Genomic DNA, 6,674 nt, shown 5'->3' on the forward strand with positions numbered 1-6,674 from the left:
TTGAAGTAGGTGAAACTGCTTTGATAGGGCCAGATTCAGTATTTCAGGTGATGGAGAAAGTTTAGTTGATTCGGAATAGGCTGAAGATAACCCAAAGCCATCAGAAATCTTATTAAAAATGTGAGGGGAAGAGATCTTGAGTTTGAGGTTAGTGATTTGCTCTGTTTGAAGATTTCACCAATGAAAGGAGTGAAGAGATTTGTCAAGGGAGGAAAACTCATTCCCCGCTATGTTGTCCCGTTCAAAATCTTATATCATTTTGGAAAGGTAGCTTATGAGGTTGAGTTACTAGCAGATCTAGCATCAGTGTATCTAGTGTTCCATGTTTCTTAGTTAAATAAATACATTGGTGATTCAGTTATTGTTGTTCCTTTAGAAGGTACGGATGTTCAAGATAGCCTTTTCTACGAAGAAGTCTAGTTGAGAACCTTAATCGTCAGATTCGTTGACTAAGGAACAAAGAAATTACCTTGGTTAAAGTTCTTTGGCAAAATCAGTCTGTTGAGGGAGCAACTTAGGAAGCAGAAGTTGATATGCAAACCAAGTACCCTCATCTTTTCTCTGTAAACTCAGATTTAACTTGAGGTAATGATTTTCCTTAGATCTAGTCTTTTTCATTCTCAGTTCAGCTATGTAACTATTCACATGTATTATATGCATTCATGAAATTAGTTCAATTCATGTATCATGCTTTAGTTTCAGTTGAGTAATCATGTTCCAAGTCATGCATGTTCAGTAAATGATCTCAGTATCCTCTGTGTTCTCAGCTCAACCAGTCTCATTCGGGGATGAATGTTCCTAGGGGGGAGATATTATAATATCCCATAATATTCCAAGTTCAATTTAGCTTTTAGTTGCATGCTTATGGGGTCCAAGGCTTGAAAATCTCACTAAGTTTTGAGGACTTAGTCATTTTCAAGACCCCTAAACTTTTTGGATTTTTAGTTTGGCCTTCCCAACCTTGGAATGTTGGTTTTTAAGTTGATTCATGGTTAGGAAGGGTAAAAGTATGTCTCGAGTGAATTTTGGGATTTCTGGATGAGGTTCAAGATATGTTTGGATAGCCAAAATAGCAAAGTAACACAATAATGCCATGACGCGTTGCTCTCTCTCACGGTGAGGAGCTCCACAATGTGTTGCTCTCTTCCCCAAAATAAGCGATGCAGTGCATTGATCTCTCCTATAGAGAGAGAGTTACAATGCATGTGTGTTATGGTGTAAGTGCCCAAGGGAAATTTAAGTCATTTTCCTCATCCTATTCCCTCCTTAATATGATTTCGAACTTCCAAAAAGGCATTATTTGCCCCTTTCACTCCAAATTACCCTCAAGAAATCCTCCTTCTTTCCCAAGAACAAACCCAAGCTTCATTCTCAAGAAATCAAAGGTTTAAGATTCTAAGTTCAAGCAATCTTCAATATTGTAGGTATTAAGGTATGGGGGATGTTCATCCATAGGTCTCGTTCACCTATGGAACCCAAAAATCTTCTTTTTCAACTAAATAATGGATTTTTATCTTATTATGGAGTTTTGTATCTTCAAGATGAATTAAATTCATGTATTTCTTTAGGAGTTTGACTCTATTCATGTAACACCCCAATTTTCTGAACTGAAATGCTACACGGTGCTCATGACCCCGAAGGATCACAAGCTAACCCATGAATGATATCTGTACCTATATACAACATAATATACATAAAATGCGGAAACATGAACATGAGAGGCCATAAGGTTCAAACTGAATAAACATCTGATAACAAAATGTCTGAAAAAGGTATAACAACACCAAAATAAGTCATAAATACTGAAAACAATAAGATCTGAATATCTAATCTGACATCTAGTCTGAAAGCCTCTAACTGAACTGAATAAGGAGTTGAAGGAACATGTCTCCAAGTAACTCCATCTAGTAACTGAATAGTAAATGTAGCAATAATCCTATCATCCTCGAATGAGAAGGACTCACTGAAAACTCTGAACACTAGAATGCTACTGTTGATTAGGAGCTCGTGCCTTTGAACCTATGGTGTAACATAAGAAAAAGCACCATAGTGCAAATGTGTCAGTACGTCTGAATGTACTGAGTATACGGGTGAGGTAGGCTAAATTCAAAGGGTTATATGCATGAACAATGCTAACTTATATGAACGTGAGAATACATACATGCATAAATAACTATAACTGAATTCCTGATGATGCTGACTACTGAGTCTGAATGCTGACGACATGACTTTACTGTTACTGAGGTACTGAATAAATTATTGACTATTTCTGACAGTTTAAATTATGAAGAATTGGTTTGAATGACTGTGTCTAACAGTCCTAAAACTGAATACTAGTAACGTGAGCTATGATAACTTATATAGCTGATATAACTGTAATGATCGGACTAATCAATATAACTGATACTTAGCGACTATATTTGACAATCTAAGTTCTGATAGAACTATTTGAGTTCCGTTCTACTTGGAGTAACTAAATCTGAGATCAGTCCTATCTAGTGGGTGATCATGAGTATACTGATAATAAGGATGATTTGACTTAGTCTGAGATCAGTCCTATTTAGCGAGTGATCTTTAAATCTAATGATTCTGATACTGATTAATCATAGTTGAGATCAGTCCTAGCTAATGGGCGATCTTGAAGTCTATTTACAATGATAAGCATTGACTGTATCTAACAGTACTTAATCTGTACTACTAAACTAAGTTGACTGTGTCTGAAAGCCCTGATTCTATAACTAAAACTGTGGGATGTGTTCATCTAACCGACATGCCCCAAGCTAAGCTAAATGGAGTCCAATCTCTTCCCTGACTGGAAGGGTGTCAGTACCGTGCCACCAATAAATACATCTGCTGTGGAGTCAGTCCTAATCTAGTGGGTGAGTCCTAGGATCAGTCCTATATATATAAATATACTAATGGGTGACCCCTTAGTATATCAGTCCTATCTTACGAGTGACATCTCGTACCTACACTGGCAATATAGTTCTGGAACTTAGGGATTGCTTATAGAGATCTTAGTCCTATTCTAGCGGGTGAGCCCCCATCCCTAGGTTCGCTTGGTGCTGAATCCTACTCACATCTGAAAGACACTGAACTGAATAACTAGGATAAACTAAATAACTTAACTGAACTGATTTGCTGAACTGATACTGATTAATTAAACCGATACTAGTGGTATTATTTAGCGGAGCTAAAACTGAGTTTACTGGATTCCGATGACGGACGGAATATAATGAGTTCTGAGGACTGATTAAGAGTACTAAGTTATTGAGATTTACTTTGATTACTGAGTTTACTGAGCACTGAGATTACTAAGAATACTAAACTACTGAGATTACAGAGTTTTCTTGAGTCACATGACTGACTGATTTCTATAGATCATGGCTTGACAGAGAGTATCCTAAAAACATGACATGGCTCTAGGCACACAACTATATTTTTTGAGTACAAGTACCCCCAAGACTCGATGGAAGGAAACTGACACACATAACTGACTTATCATAAGAGTAGAGTCCATAATCTGCAATATCATAAATAAGGGGTTTCATACGAAGCATGGTTCTCAACAATCTATTTCATGGAAGGGAATTTCATACAACATGTATATACTTGCATAGCTTTCAATATCATGCTCATTACATATTACAACCACATTCCATAATATCATAACTTGGGCAATTTCATGAAGTACATGTGTATTCTACATCTTGTACATGAGTGGAATTTTCAAGTAAGCATATCATAATTCCATAAGACTAGTTCATGAGTAATCCAACAGTATTCACAATACACATTATCAACATGGATGACATTGAATCATAGAGGCCTATCATGAATCCTTCACTTTGTCACAATTTAGCTATAATGCATGATTTCTAGTCTCTTAGGTATTTTATCAAACACCTTACATGCACTCTTTAAGGCATAGGTGTATTCACAAACTTACACCACTTTAATCCACCCAAATTCATGGGTTCCAACTATATAATCACAATCTTCCTGGAAGTTCATCAAATTCCCACTCTATAACACAACCACAAACAAAAACATGAATACAACAATATCACCACAAAGCATTCATGATTTTGTTATCAAAGATTAATTCTTGAACTCCACGAACGAAAGGAATCCATGGATGAACACTATGCATACCTTAATGGCGATGAAATTGTTGAAAGATTGGACCTTCAAGCTTGATTATGCAACCCTAGTAGTTTTTGTCCTTCTTGTGCTCTTGGATAATGAACTTAAGATGTAAATAGGGTTGTAATGTGATTAGAAGCTATAAATTTCGTGTGTAAGGAGTGTTAAAAGACTTAGTTATTCTCAAAATAACTCAAAAACTAAGTGTTTTTCATGGCTGAAATCATAAGTGTGCGTCGCACACCTCATCCCACATGCTAAGGTGTGCGCCACACATCCTATTGCATAAGATAAGATGTGCGTCTCACATGCTATCGCACACTTGAGGGTGTGCTCCACACAACCTGTCACACACTTGTTTCAGTAGCCAAATGCGATTGTTTATGCCTCGTACTCCTACTTTGCAGGGCCATAACTTCTTGCTCGGATGTCGAATTTTTATAACATTGGAATCTTTGGAAATCTAATTCAATTATATACAAATTTGTGGGTCTAAATATGCCAAAATGTCATATATAAATCAAATTATCCTCGTTCAAAGGTCACTCTTGCGGAATCACACACTAAAACTTGATGGATCCAAAAGCTATTAGCTTGCCTTACTCTGAGTGACTCACATGAGCATGCTTAACACATCATAAGCTATATTATCTCTAGGATACTCATTGTCAATCATGTACTCAAATATGAATCACAGGATATGAGGTTTCATACGTAGGAGAACTAATTTATTTCCTAGCTTGGAAACATACGGGGTATTACAATTCATGTCCACAAATGATTTCATGAAAAGCTAGGTTATCTCATACTTTAATCTTTAATCTCCCTTGTTATATTCAAGTTAATTTTATGTTTTATTATCAAGTTGAGATCTTAGTCATGTAACCATGTTGTTTCTCATTTTTTAAGACACCCCATGTTCAAATTCATGATTCCCATATGTTTGTGAAATGTCTATGTTTTGGGATCTTTGAACCATGATTACATACTACAATATTTCAAGATTGATATTGTATTTTATAATCATTCAGTGCTGGCGGGTTATGAACACCCGATACCTAAGTATTTTACATGATTTCCATTCTTCAAGTAACAAGTTAGTCAGACCATGGTTTTAATATCATATTCAGAACACCATGATCATGTTAAGAATTATCAGTTACATATTTATAATCACCTTAGAATCTGTATGCACTATTATTTTCAGAATACCATGACCTGAGCTTATCAATTATTGTAATCAGTGCACGCACCAGTTAGTAATTCAGTGTGTTTAAGTTTGGAGTAGGATTTAGCACCGAGTGGGAAGTGTGGGTTCAACACATCCTACTTCTCCAGAAACTACGTGCCAACATAGTTTTTTAGGGGCCTCACCAGAGAGTGTTTCCCCCTTGACCAATATGGGCTCAGTTTAGTGATCACTCCAGTTCAGGTTCTATTCCTATGGAAAGGATAAAATAGCCCTCCTCAACGTGGGTCAGATGTTATGCTCCATGATAGCTCACATGGTTTATGTCAGTGTATTTAAGTTCAGGTTTGCTTGATCAAGTGTACAGATTGGCAGTTAATCAGTCATACAGATTTTAGTCTTTCAGTTTATAGATTATTTTAGAAACATATTTATGCTTGGTCTTGCATTCTCAGATCTTACATGCTCATGTATTCATGCTCAGTACTCTCATGCATTTCAGCCAGTCCTCATTTCATATACCAGTATATTCAAAGTACTGACTGCATACTTTTCTTCGCTCTATATTATCTTATTACATAGGTTGGGATGCACAGTTTCCCAACTGTTCTTAGACAGCTCAGTGTTATTCAACAACAGTAGTGATGAGTCCTCATCCATCAAGGACATGATTTGTTTATCTCAGTTATTTTAGCATTTCCTTATGTTCAGTCAGTCGAAGTTAGTTGGGGGTTTCTCCCATCAACTCCTCTTGATGTTTAGAGGATTTCAGACATATCAGTTAGACAGTCTGTCAGTTCTTTCAGTATTATCAGTTGCTTAGATAGATAGTTTTATTTCTAGTATTCTATCAAATATTTCAAACATATTTTGATATGTATTTCAATATTCAGATTTACAATATTTCACCAGCTTATCTTTAGCACATATATTATAATACTGTTTTACTTAGTGCTCACAGAAGGTACTAGTTCATGGGTTAGCTTATGGTCACTTGTGATCATAAGCACTATTTCCATGACTAGGGGATAGCCTTGGGTCATGACACCAATCAAGATAGTAATAAAAAGATAAACAAGTCAAATGAAAGTTCTAAGAGTCAACACTAATAACCCAACCCACACTTTTCCACAAAAGCCTCAAAAACCAGAATATTAACTAAGTCAGGACATGCCCCCGACCATTACCAAATAAATCCATAATTTTCAAAATATGAAAGAAACCTAATGACATAATAGGTCCTTCCAAAAGATGAAAGGTCACTACTTCACAGTAAATCCACAAGAGTACCAAATCACCTAGCACTGCACAAGAGTAACAAAAAAGCCCTCTAACCCTA

The sequence above is a fragment of the Capsicum annuum genome, chromosome 6 (genome assembly GCF_002878395.1).
Source record: "Capsicum annuum cultivar UCD-10X-F1 chromosome 6, UCD10Xv1.1, whole genome shotgun sequence".
NCBI lineage: Eukaryota > Viridiplantae > Streptophyta > Magnoliopsida > Solanales > Solanaceae > Capsicum > Capsicum annuum.